At 38.7% G+C, this 14,817-nt stretch overlaps 1 pseudogene; it reads left to right on the forward strand.

The window, feature by feature from the left end:
* The first annotated feature begins 11,655 nt into the window (after window positions 1–11,655).
* On the forward strand, window positions 11,656–11,755 carry LOC113276789 (annotated as a pseudogene).
* Window positions 11,756–14,817: the final 3,062 nt, after the last annotated feature.

The following is a 14,817-nucleotide window of genomic DNA, read 5'->3' on the forward strand; positions in this document are numbered from 1 at the left end:
AATTGTTTAAAAGACAAAAACACTGAAAATGAACTTAATTAATATGCTAGTACTAGACAAGTTTGCCTTAATTTTTCTTCTGGTTGTTCCTAAACAGTAAGAAGATTTCATTAAGAAATGTATAATCATGTTACTTTTTTCCTTTGTAATAAAGGTTTTTAACTGTTTCTACCTTCTTTTGAATCTTTTCTTTACTCTTCTGTTTCCTACTTAGGGCTGCACATGGGCGGGTATGGGCGGGTATAAGCTAAAACCAACCTCGCACCCACAGACTGCGGGTTTTTTTTTTCATAACCAACCCCGCACCCATAAACAGCGGGCGGGTTTTGTTACCCGCCCGCTACGGGTTGGGCGGGTATGGGTTTAAACGGGTTTAAACCCGCTTTATATTCAAGTATTTAGAGTAACTTCTATTCTCCTTGATTAAGTGAGAAAAAAAAACCAAAACCCCAAAATATTCATATCTAGGAAGTTCACAGATGAAGATTAAGTGTTGAATCTGTTGATTTTTCGATTGTTGTCGATTTCTGGTGAAGATTTCTGGTAATTGTCGTTCGTAGGTGAAGAAGAAGAACTAAGGAGGAAGAAGAGAAGAGGCCGAACAGAGAGAAGAGTGTAGAAAGTGAATGAGGGTTATCAGTTATCCTATCTACTAGTATTAGGGTTTCATAATGGACGAATAGGATTAGTTTTATCTAATGATATATAATCTGCGGGTTTTTTGGACGGGTATGGGCGGGTATTAGCTTAAACCAACCTCGCACCCACAGACAGCGGGTTTTTTTTTTCATAACCAACCCCGCACCCACAACGGGCGGGTATGGATTAAAAACCCACGGATTTAGCGGGTACGGGTGGGTTTGGGTATCGTGGGCGGGTCTTGTGCAGCCCTATTCCTACTACTGTTAGGGTTTCCTTTTATCTTTGTCAGTCTCTTTCTCATTTTTTTCTCTTTGGCGTCTGCTCTTTTTGATTCTTACCATGACATCGGTCCTCTTTTATCTTTTAACCTATTTTTTTCTTTTTTCTTTTAACCTATTTTTTTCACTAATGTCATTTTTATTTATTTTTACAATCCCTCGGAGCATTCTACTGACCACAACAGTGGGTATCAAAAACAAAATGATACATTCACGGAAGATGAAGTACCGAGGGTGCACCGTGAAAAAGTGTGTGAGGGGTGATGGGGGCCAATCATTCCCGACCCCTATCCCAATGCAGAGAGGAGATATTTCTGACCATCCGATCCCCTTTCGGTGCGCACTTCGGTTCTAAGTTTCGGTGGATGTTTCAAGATTCTATCAAAAATCAATAATGCTACGTTCACCGGGGCATGAATCCCGTGAATGTCACCGCAAGACACAACAAAATGAGGGACTCACATTGGGACCCATAGTCCACCTCCCTCCAAGCTCTAGTGGGTCCCAGGGGCTGTGAGACGCGGTGATTCTCACGGTGCCCAGCCCCGATATGTGTAGCATCACTCATCAAAAAATCCATGTGCAGGTCTTATTTGGAGTGTTTGACCCCCTAGATAGCTTCTCCGGTGCTTGGGGTCAAGATCAACCTTTGTGGAGGTCTTATTAACACTTCTTTTAGCGCGTCATTACTTAAAATAACCTGGCCAAATTGGGGTATATCCAGATTAATTGTGGTATACCCGATTTTAAGTGGATTCTTTTTAGGGCTAAGGAGGAGTCCTAATGGGTGAAGTTACGAAACTACCCTTACCTTTAATTCTTATTACCCTAAATCAGTTTTCATTTTTTCATTAAATCTTCTTCTTCTCCTCCACCTCTACCTTACCGGCCTCTTCATCCCCCACCATTGAAAACTCGTCGATTAATTTGTCGTATTCGTCGATTCGAAAATTCTGATTAATCTTCAAACATGGAGCCACCACAGCCGAGGGCTAATCGTGTGAAAGGAGCAAATAGAAAACGCAATGAATATAACCCTGGATTTGAAAAATTAGTTCAACAAAAAGAGAAGAAAAAAGCAGTTGAAGAAGAAGAAATCAACGCCGCTGAAAAAGGAGAAATGACGCGATTGAGAAAGTAAGAGCCTACTTAAACTCACTCCAGTACTTCGGTTTCATGTTTGCATGTCAAATTAGGTCAGAAAAATCGAATTTGTGAATGTGCAGTTATTTAGCCGGCAAGGTGTTTGTTCCACGACCCTTCCGTCTTTTCATATTTAGGGTTAGTCGGCAAGCTCTTAGGTTGAATATCTTGCCGGCTGTTTAGTATCTGTAACTGCTTTTTACAGGGTCGGCAAGGTATTCAACCTTAATAACTTGACGGCGATATATGTTTTTTTCTAGTCGGTGGGTTATAATTTTTTACCCTGCCGGCGGTGTGTTTTGAAAATAATTTGTGTCCCCTGATGCTCAAGTCATAAAATCGGAATGGTATTTGAATACCACCCTGCCGGCTGTATTTTAGCCGGAATTGTTTGGATTATACAAAGGGTATCTACATTGTATCAGAAATCAATTAGTGATTCCGTATCTGCATTCTGTGAGAGGTTCTACCTTCTACGGAGAGACTGATACAATGTTATTCCCATTCTGTGAGATAGCGATAACTCCCGATGATGCTCATCAAATTCTAGGCCTCGAGGTTGAGGGAAAAGAAATTAGTGATAGCTACGATGATTTAATTTCTTGGGACAAGATCTTCGAATTGACCAAAGATTTGTTCGGTTTGGATCAGATTGGGACGGATTCTATGCTTGTGATGAAGGATGGTTATCTAAGCAAGAAGTTTAATATGAAGAAGTTGAGGGAAACATTCTCTAGGACTAAAGAAATCTATGATAAGGAAGGAAGGGTGGACTTGGTGCGAATCAATGCTACCGCGTAAGCTTGTTTGCTATACGTCCTGGGCAAATGTATCTTCCCCGACAGTTCCGGAAGCTTGGTCGACTGCAAGTATATTCAACTATTGCATCTCTTTGATCAGATGCATATGTATTCTTGGGGTACTGCTGTTGTTTAATTGAAAATAGAAGGAGCATTTGAAGACCCTTGTGACGATGATGTGTTGCGCGAGAGAAAGAGGAGAGCCTTTGACGATTGAAAAGAAAACTAAGCATATTGACTATGCTAGTAATGTTGACAATGAGGATACCGACGAATTGTTCGAGCAAGCTAATGCTGAACTAAAGAGGTAAGCACAAGCCAAGAGGGAAGCACAAGCCAAGATGAATGCTGGAAAAAAGAAGACTCGTACTCGTGGTGGTGGTAGTGGTAGTGGTAGTGGTCGTGAAAATGCTAAACGGGACCGTGGTCGTGGTTCTGGTGGTGAATGAATGCATTTATAGTTTATTTCTTTATGTAATGGTAAACAGATGTTAAGGTTAATGGTTGGACATATATTTTTTTAAAGGTTTATGGGACGTATGTTTTTGTATTTTGGATAAATGTTGGATTTCTAGTTGTTGACTGAATGGTGTTTTTAGCTATGTTAAGTTTCGATAATTCCGCTGGCAGGGTATTGAGTATATGTGTTGTTAAGTTACATTGCCGACTAAACCAGGACCGGCAAGGTTGTGAACTGCCAGACTGCCGGTCCTGACAGAAGAAGAAGAAAGATACCAGGGTCGGCAAGGTAAGAAAATACATACCTTTCCGACTATAACGTAATGAAAAAATTTTGTGCCGACTACTTCTCATGTGTTACAAAAATTATAAAGTTGGCAGGGTAAGAAAATTACAACCCCACCGACTATAATTTAGTCGGTAATATATGAAACAAGTACCTTGCCGGCGGTATGCAGCTGAAAATGACTTCTCTTGTGTTACAAAAGTTATAAAGTCGGCAGGATAAAAAAATTACAACCACGCCGACTATAAGTTAGTCGACATTGTATTAAACAAATACATTTCCGGTGGTATGCAGCTGAATATGACATCTCATGTGTATGAAAATTTTCATCACCAACAGGGTAAGAAAATTAAAACGCTGCCGACGGTATGTTAGTCGACATGCTATGAAAACAGTAACCTAGACGGAGAATTCAAATTTCAAATTTTTACAAGTACAATTGCATTGATTGACTACCATGACGGCCAAAATTTTGGGCGCCATCCTAAAAATACACTAGTTCTCTCTACAAAACAACACACACCTATTTGCATATACTCTCCAAAGCTCATATCATCGTATACTCCATCTAACTCACCCAATACCTCCACCTGCAAGAAATGGCATCATTTGATTCAAATGAAGACCTATCCATCACTAAAGCATGGTATGCGGAAACTCGGGTTAGAAATCAGTCCTCCGTAAGGGTGAATGTTGTAACCTTCTGGGCTAGGGTATATGATGTGATTTGTAGATAGTGGTAAAAGTGGTTCGACTCTCATACTTGTGAAGGATATTAATTAGACTTAAATCCTAATATTAAAATAGAAAACTCACTAAAAGTTATAGCAAACTCAATCAAAGATGATATCAATACTAAAAGAAACACTGAGGCTAAGATTCCACTATTTTCCAAGTTCAAAGTGATTAAACCAATACTTATATTTATGCAATTTTCTTGTTTAGTTTGATTCTAAAATATTGCAACAAGTAAATTTTCAAAAGTAATAATTGTAAATGCCAAGTATGAAGCATCAAAAGTCTTAAAACTAAGCATACTCCATCAAAATAGATCACAATCACTCAAATAAAAATCATATTCAATAATATTTCAAGGCAAATAATCATATAATTATTGCAAATAAAAAGATAAAATAGACTATACCACTTTTTGTTGGAAAAATAGCTTCCTATATCGCCTCAGCAATGGGGTTTAGCTCCTCATACTAATCATGATCTCAAAATATGTGTTTGTTGCTCAAAATATGATTAAAAGAGTGAAAAGTAATAACACAGACTGTTTGCAACAGTGTATTGGTGTTGAAAAACAGCTGTTACAATGGAACTGTTACAGAAAACTGTTGCTTTGTCGCTGATTTTAAGACCCTAGAATAAGACTGCCCTGAACAGCTTAATGTTCTTCAGCTGTTAAACATCGACACTTTTCTGCGACTGTCTACCGAGGGTCAATGTTCTTCGCGTTCTTCTTCTTCAACAGCAGCAGCAGCAGCAGAAACAGAGTTTGGTAAAGCTCTGATTTCTTCTTCTCTGGCTCTCCTTAGGTTCCCAAACTCTCGACACCTCATCTATATGACCCAAGACATCTATTTATATTAAAAATACCGATTAAATCTCTCCCAAATCTTCCAAAATCTGTTTCCTTCTCTTCACGGCCAAGTTGCGACAATTTCTTGTTTTATGATTTCTATGCGTTTCTAAGCTTTCCTTTTTATTCTAAACTCTTCCTTAGATAGATACAAATCTTTGGGAAGGTTTAAAGCGTTTTAATCACTCTAAAATTCCCTAAAACAGGTCACACACGTGACTTTCAATATTTTCTTGTTGTGAGAAAAATCCGTCGATTGAGCCCAATCTAATCGATTTAAACACCCATATCAGATTCCTAGACCCGTAAGGAGTCTATCCTATGAAAATCAGAGGTTTAATCGACCTCAAACTCCTCCAAATCACGATTGCCAAAACTGCTCTTTAACTACACTTTTTTCCCGCCAAAATCCTTTTTTTTAATGTTGAAGATGGTTGCCCCTTATCCAGAGTAGGGATGCGATCAACAACTGCCTGGAAAAGGGATGCCTCTTAGTAATTAGGTTACCCCTTATCCAAAGTGAGCGTCTGAATAGCAAGTGTCCTCTGGGTGCTTTCCGACAACTTTTCGAGCCAATTTTTTCCAAAAATATTTATTATCCAAAAATACCTATAAATAAATAAAACACCATAATAAGTACAAAAATAAGCCCTAACAATATATAGAATCGAGACAAATCGGACACAAAAATGTTTCTATCAAATACCCCCAAACCTATTATTTGCTAGTCCTCGAGCAAAAATAAAATAGAAATAAAATCCTAACTCACTGTCGCAGGCATTGTCGATTGCATTTAGCGTATGCACTAAGCCTTTAAACCCCTAGGTATCCCTAGTGGCGGAGTGTTGTCTCCGGAGGGCTTACCAGAGGTATACCCACAAAACCTTTTTACTTCAGACCCTAGCTATCTACACAGAACCTTGGAAGGCACTAAAGAATCTCCTTGGTTGGCATACTTATTGACTACATGAGGAAGTACCCTGATGCGAAATTCCAATTGTTGTACACGAGTTTGCACTCAAGCATACTAAAATTCATATGAAGTGACAGAGCTCTACTCAGATAGTCGCACTATGGACATCAATATCCGGAGTCAAAACTAATCACATGGATAGATCAAGAAGATGGATATAGAAAAACATAGATGGTTTTGATGTTTACTAGGTGAACGGTGTTTCTCATATCTGTCTGAAGGCCTCCGCCAAAATGAACCTATCCTAATGGACTGAGATACTAGTCTGACTAATATCAATACACTGGCATATACAAGGGAACTAGTGATTGATAATCCTAACTCTAGGTCAACACAACTGGCATATACAAGGGTTCCAGTGGTCGACTTTATTGAATTTATTCCAGTTGGTCTGATGGTCCGGTCTTTTTTTTTTTTTGGTATCTCAATCACTCTAATTCACCCTAGCATTGGTAACAACTTGAATCGTGAGACCCACCTAATCACTTAGAGAAACATAGTTTAAAAACAAAACAAAATAAAAACAGAAGTGAAAAGGACTCAATGAGATATGGTGAAACTATCATGTTATTTCTAACACCTGAGCTCTGTGCTTTTATGAATAGACTCTTTAGATGTTGCCATCTAGTCAGATTGGTTCCTCAACTCCTACAACCAAAATGCTTCCATCCACTTAGATTGGTTAGTGCCATCCTTAATAGGGATAAATTTCTAGGCTCTGGAGTTTAATTATTCAACGAAAAGGTAACAAAAAGTTCTACCCCACCCCCAAACTTAAATCTAACATTGTCCTCAATGTTTCTAATCAAAGAACAATACCAAAAATATAAGTAATATGAGGAAATAGTAAAGAGAGAAGTCGGAAAGATAGTACCTGGGTGAAGTGTAACCAAAAACCTACAAAAATATTATACAACGTACAAAATCTCCTAGATGGTCAATCAAGGTAAACAGGGTCCTCCAGAGGGACCTCCTCAACATCACCTGTAGGAAAAGGCTCTAAAAAGGGCTTCAATCGCTGACCGTTAACCTTCGAAGAACTACTACCATCTGGTGTCTCAATCTCAACAGCGCCATGAGGAAAAACAGTACGGACCACAAAAGGATCGGTCCACCGAGAGCGCAACAGGCAGGTGACATGCCTTGCCAAACACTAAACGATAAGGTGACATTCCAATGGGTGTCTTAAACGCAGTACGCTAAGCCCATAAGGCATCAGTAAGCCTCGACGACCAGTCTTTCCTATTTGGATTAATTGTTTTCTCTAGAATACGTTTAATTTCCCTATTGGAAACCTCTACCTGAACACTAGTCTGAGGGTGATATGGGGTTGCTACTTTATGGGTAATACCGTATTGTTTCATTAAAAGAGAAAACGGTCTATTACAAAAGTGTGAACCTCCATCACTAATTATATCTCGCGTCATTCCAAAACGTGTAAGTATATTCTCTTTCAAAAACTGGACTACGACCTTGTGGTCATTCGTTTTACACGGAACCGCCTCAACCCACTTAGACACATAGTCTACAGCGACAAGTATGTAAATATAACCAAATGAAATAGGAAATGGACCCATAAAATCAATGCCCCACACATCAAAGACCTTAATCACTAAAATAGGTTTCAAGGGAATCATATTTCTACGGGAAATGGTTCCTAACATCTGGCAACGCTCACAAGAAACACAATGACTATGGGAATCTTTAAACAACGAAGGCCAGTAAAATCCACACTGCAAAATCTTAGCAGCAGTCTTCTTAGCACTAAAATGACCCCCACATGCATGTTCATGACAAAAGGAGATAATACTAGACTGGTCACTCTCAGATACACATCTCCTAATAATCTGGTCCGGACAATACTTAAACAGATAAGGATCGTCCCAAAAGAAATGCTTAACCTCTGCTAAAAACCTAGAACGATCTTGCTTACCCCAATGTTGAGGGGTTCGACCATTAACAAGATAATTCACTATATTTACATACCAAGGTGATTGGGAAACAGATAACAATTGTTCATCAGGAAAGCTATCCCTTATAGGAAGGGAATCACTAGTGGAACTAACAACTAGCCTAGACAAGTGATCTGCTACTACATTTTCTGCACCCTTTTTGTCTCTAATGTCTGGGGGAAATTCCTGTAGGATCCATCTAATCAATCTAGGTTTGGTATCCTTCTTAGATAAAAGATATTTCAAAGCAGCATGATCTGTATAGATTATGATCTTAGAACCTAATAGGTAAGACCTAAACTTATCCAAGGCAAACACGATGGATAAAATTTCCTTCTCGGTAGTTGTGTAGTTCATTTGGGCATCATTCAGAGTTTTTCTAGCATAATAAATCACATGAAGTAATTTGTTTTCTCGTTGTCTTAAAACGACGCCTATAGCATAATCTGAAGAATCACACATAATCTCAAAGGGTTGGTTCCAGTTAGGTGCCTGGACTATTGGGGCAGTAGTGAGTAAAGTTTTAAGCTTCTCAAAAGCCTCTAAAAAGCATCATCAAAGACAAACTTAACATCTTTTGCAAGCAAATTGCAAAGAGGTCTAGAAATCAAGCTAAAATCCTTAATGAATCGACGGTAAAAACCTGCATGCCCTAGGAATGACCTAATATCTTTTACGGTTTTTGGGACCTGTAAAGTCTTAATAAGGTCAACTTTGGCTTTGTCTACCTCTATACCCTTTGAAGAGACGATGTGCCCTAATACAATTCCTGATTTAACCATGAAATGGCATTTTTCCCAATTAAGCACTAAATTTTTTTCCTTACACCTAGTCAACACTAATGTCAAATGATGCAAGCACTCATCGAAAGATGAACCAAACACTGAAAAATCATCCATAAAGACCTCTAAGTAACCGTTCTACCATATCAGAAAATATGCTCATCATACAACGCTGAAAAGTTGCAGGGGCATTACATAGCCCGAAAGGCATGCGTCTATACGCAAAGGTACCAAAGGGACAGGTAAAAGTGGTTTTCTCTTGGTCTTCTGGGGCAATAACGATCTGATTATAACCGGAGTAGCCATCTAAGAAGCAATAGTGACTATGTCCAGCTAATCGCTCTAGCATTTGGTCGATAAAAGGAAGGGGAAAGTGATCCTTCCTTGTGACCTTGTTCAATTTCCTATAGTCAATACACACGCCATCCCGTGGTCACTCGGGTTGGGATTAATTCATTATTATCATTCTGGACTACAGTGATACCTGATTTCTTGGGGACAACCTGAACAGGGCTGACCCACTTACTGTCTGAAATTGGGTAAATAATACCCGCATCTAACAACTTAAGCACCTCTTTTCGAACTACCTCTTTCATGTTAGGGTTCAGTCGACGTTGCATCTCCCTAGAAGGTTTGGAGTCTTCCTCTAAATGAATCTGATGCATACACACAGTAGGACTTATACCCTTAATGTCTGCTATAGTCCACCCTAAAGCTTCCTTATTGTCTTGAAGTACATTTACTAGCCTACTTTCCTGATCACTATCCAAATTGGAAGCTACAATCACAGGTAAAGTCTCAGATGGGCCTAAAAACACATACTTTAGAGTATCGGGTAGTGGTTTAAGGTCCAACTTTGGGGGCTCTTCTAAAGAAGGAATTAGGGTAGTCTCAGAAACTGGTAACGGTTCGAACCTAGCTTTCCATCTATCAGTGTCTAACACAGGGGTAGAATCTAATAGAGCATTCACCTGTTCAATAGTGCTATCGTCGTCAAAATCTAAACCAAAATGGGATAGACAACTTTCTAATGGGTCTTCAGACAAGATGTTTGGTAATGACTCCTGAACTAAGGCTTCTATCATGTTCACCTCCTCAACACATGCGTCATCTAGCTCATGAGTTGCTTACTGACATTAAAATGTTCATCTCCATAGTCATATTCCAAAAGATAAACTCATACACCATTCGACAGTTAATGCCACATTAGATGTAGCTAAAAAGGACGACCTAAAATCAAGGTATCTGGTTCTCTGGGTCAGGGACAGGTTGGGTATCTAGGACCACGAAATCCACTGGATAAATAAACTTGTCGACCTCAATAAGAACATCCTCGATAACACCTCGAGGGATTTTAACAGACCTATCAGCTAACTGCAGTGTCATCTGAGTAGGTTTCATTTCACCAAGTCCTAGCTGTAAGTATACATGGAATGGCAGTAAGTTCACACTGGCTCCTAAGTCAAGTAAAGCTTTTTCTACCCGGAAGTTACCTATTGTGCAAGCAATGGTAGGAGAACCTGGGTCTTTGTACTTTGGAGTTGTGTGTTGATTTTAATGATTGAACTTCGGTGACGTGACTACTAAAAGGGCTTTCTTATGGACGCTAAGTTTTCGCTTTCGCGTACACATATCCTTAAGGAACTTGGCATAAGCAGGAATTTGCCTAATTGCATCTAATAAGGGAAGGTTTATGGTAACTTGCTTAAAAACCTCCACTATGTCATTAAAGTTCGATTCCTTCTTTGTTGGTACTAATAGCTGAGGAAATGGGGCTCTAGGCCTAAAATCAGACCTTTCAGGAACCGAATTCACATCATTAGAAACTTTATCAGTCTCTTCAGCTACTGGTCCTGAGAGGTGAGATCCTGAGGGGTGAACTACAGTATGTTCACTATCGGGCATGGTTACCTTATTGTCTACAACTCTACCACTTCTAAGGGTTCTAACAGCATTCAATTGGTTCGATGGTTTTGCACCTAATTCATGAACTCCTCTAGGGTTGGGTTGTGTTTGACTAGGAAACTTACCTTTTTCTCTCAAATAATCACTTATCAGACCAACCTGGGTTTTTAACTCGGAAATAGCCTGACTATTTTCTTGTCCTATCCTGTTACTAGCTTATAGACTCTGTTCTACGGATAACTGGAATTTTGAAGTTTGCTGAGTTAACAAGGCGAGAGATTCCTCTAAACTTCGGATTTTCTTATCTGACTGATTCTGAAACTGAGCTAGTCCTGAAGGATTTTTAGTATAGCCAAAACATGGGGGAGCATTAGAATTACTAAACTGACCTTGACTTTGGCCCTTAGACCACGAAAGATTCGGATGGTTTCTCCAACCAGGATTATAGGTTTCTGAATATGGGTCAATCTTTTGACGGTTATAAAATCTAGTGTTATTATAAAGAGCATTGGCCTGCTCTTCAATATTCTGGCCTTCCCAAAAAGGCTCCACTCTATTACTAGTCTGGCCCACTTCTAAGGCTTCTAACCTTTTTGCTATAGCAGCAATTTTGGCATCTGATTTATAGCCTCCTTCTACCCTATTAACGTTTCCTCTACTTAAAAGAATTGTTTTCTGGGTTTCCCTACTATTTTCCCATTGCTGGGTTTTTTCGGCGATTTCATTAAAAAATTCCATCGCCGCATCAACAGTTTGGTTTTCAAATCCACCAATGCATAGAGACTCAACCATGGTCGTTGTGGAATAATATAAACCCTCATAAAAGATCTGAACTAGCCTAACCTTTTCTAAACCATGATGAGGACACTGGGATAATAAATCATTGAACCTTTCCAAATACCTATATAAAGATTCTCCCTCTTGTTGTGAAAATGTGCATATTTGCGTCCTAATAGACGATGTTTTGTGCCTAGGGAAAAACTTATTGAAAAAGGCAGATGTAAGTTGTTCATATGGCTCAGTTGACTCGGAGTCCAAACTATACAGCCACGACTTGGCCTTATCTTTCAGGGGAAATGGGAATAACCTAAGTTTCAAAGCATCATCATCTAAGCCTCTAATTCTTAGAGTACTACAAATTTCCTCAAAATCCCTAACATGGTAATAAGGGTTTTCATTTTCTTTCCCTAAAAAGATTGGGAGCATCTGTAAGGTCCCAGGTTTCAGTTCATAGGGTGCCTCCGTTTCAGCTAACTTAATACACGAAGGACGGGTAGTCCTAGTTGGATTCAACAAAGCTTTCAAAGTTGCCATTTCTGGCGCTATCGGAGCAACAGGGATTCTCTCCTCAGTCAAAGAACTTTCAAAAAAAGACTCTTCAAAAGCCGGACTTTCTAGATTAAGGTAATCGAGACGCTTCGAACTACTAGGTTTCTCTTTAACAAATCTACCTAGTGCGTCTCTTTTACGTTCAGGCATACAATAGAATTTTCTAAATTGGAAGGGTAAGCAAACACAGATCAAGGCCGACTCAACCAAATCAAACCTATTGATTTCTAGCAAACAAAAAGCATGATGGCTCCACTTATATTGTTTCTAGACCAGCTTCTAATCCTTCGAACGGGAATTTGTTACAATTTAAGCAAACCCCTCTAGAATCAATCCGAGTTAACGTAAGTTGAATAGAGGCGAGGGAAGCTCGGTGTAGCTTTGATACCCAAGGCCTCACCGGTATTACAAGGCGGCGCAGTCACGCATTCAACTTACAGAAACCGTCAAGAACTTCGAAGTATGCTTAAAAGAGTAACCAATATTTTTCGAATGACTTTCCTGTTAAGCTCGTTACCCTATCGGTCTCGTTCTAGTCAAAATTTTAGCTTAAGTTCGCGTAGGTTACGTGTTCCTAAAGCGGGCAACAAAAGAACGGTGACGAAATCCGAACCCTTATCTTGTATGGCCAGGCCTTGCCCTTTACTAGAAAAATAAATGTCTGTATTCAGTCCTCAACATATATGCATACGAAGGAGTCCAGTAACTCGCTGACAGTGGATTCGCGAGTGTTTAGAATCTTACCTCCCGTTCCAGACGGGGGATGAATCGGTTGTAGTCGACTCGGGCCACTGACTCCGATGTCTAGTGTACGAACCCAAGGTGCATTGACAATATCGTAATTGTCCTCCTTCTCTGCAAACAGTTTATATTTAAAGTACCCTTCCGTAGGGTAATAAAAAAAATAATGTCCCAAAGTCCAAAAAAAAATAAAGAAAAATTACAAAAATAATAAACCCTAATACAGTTTTTTTTAAATAAAATAAATAAACCCTAAACTAAAATTGTCTAAAAAAATTGTCTTCTTTTCTGTTCTTTTTGCTTTAATCTTTAGCTCCAAGTCTTTATGAAATAACCAAACTCCTTGGCTCAATTTTCTTTATGATCCAGAACCTGTAGACACAAGATAAATACCCAAAAACATAAAAAAAAGACAAAAATAATAAAAACAAAAAAAATAAATCTAAAACCCTAAAAACAAGTCCCCGTCGGCGGCGCCAAAAATTGATGTGATTTGTAGATAGTGGTAAAAGTGGTTCGATTCTTAGACTTGTGAAGGATATTAATTAGACTTAAATCCTAATATTAAAATAGAAAACTCACTAAAAATTATAGCAAACTCAATCAAAGATGATATCAATACTAAAAGAAACACTGAGGCTAAGATTCCACTATTTTCCAAGTTCAAAGTGATTAAACCAATATTTATATTTATGCAATTTTCTTGTTTAGTTTGATTCTAAAATATTGCAACATGTAGATTTTCAAAAGTAATAATTGTAAATACCAAGTATGAAGCATCAAAAGTCTTAAAACTAAGCATACTCCATCAGAATAGATCACAATCACTCAAATAAAAATCATATTCAATAATATTTCAAGGCAAATAATCATATAATTATTGCAAATAAAAAGATAAAATAGAATATACCACTTTTTGTTGGAAAAATAGCTTTCTCTATCGCCTCATCAATGGGGTTTAGCTCCTCATATTAATCATGATCTCAAAATATGTGTTTGTTGCTCAAAAGATGATTAAAAGAGTGAAAAGTAATAACACAGACTGTTTGCAACAGTGTATTGGTGTTGCAAAACAGCTGTTACAATGGAACTGTCACAGAAAAACTGTTGCTTTGTCGCTGATTTTAAGACCATAGAATAAGACTGCCCTGAAAAGCTTAATGTTCTTAAGCTGTTAAACAGCGACACTTTTCTGCGACTGTCTATCGAGGGTCAATGTTCTTCGCGTTCTTCTTCTTCAACGGCAGCAGCAGCAGCAGCAGAAACAGAGTTTGGTAAAGCTCTGATTTCTTCTTCTCTGGCTCTCCTTAAGTTCCCAAACTCTCGACACCTCTTCTATATGACCCAAGACACCTATTTATGTCAAAAATACCGATTAAATCTCTCCCAAATCTTCCAAAATCTCTTTCCTTCTCTTCACGGCCAAGTTGCGACAATTTCTTGTTTTATGATTTCTACGCGTTTCTGAGCTTTCCTTTTTATTCTAAACTCTTCCTTAGATAGATACAAATCTTTGGGAAGGTTTAAAGCGTTTTAATCACTCTAAAATTCCCTAAAACAGGTCACACACGTGACTTTCCATATTTTCTTGTTGTGAGAAAAATCCGTCGATTGAGCCCAATCTAATCGATTTAAACACCCATATCAGATTCCTAGACCCATAAGGAGTCTATCCTATGAAAATCAGAGGTTTAATCGACCTCAAACTCCTCCAAATCACGATTGCAAAAACTGCTCTTTAACTACACTTTTTTCCCGCCAAAATCCTTTTTTTTTGAATGGTGAAGATGGTTGCCCCTTATCCAGAATAGGGGTGCGATTAACAACTGTCTGGAAATGGGATGCCCCTTAGTAATTAGGTTACCCCTTATCCAAAGTGAGCGTCTGAATAGCAAATGTCCTCCGGGTGCTTTCCGACAACTTTTCGAGCCAATTTTTTCCA

The sequence above is a fragment of the Papaver somniferum genome, chromosome 4, assembly GCF_003573695.1.
Source record: "Papaver somniferum cultivar HN1 chromosome 4, ASM357369v1, whole genome shotgun sequence".
Taxonomy (NCBI): Eukaryota; Viridiplantae; Streptophyta; class Magnoliopsida; order Ranunculales; family Papaveraceae; genus Papaver; species Papaver somniferum.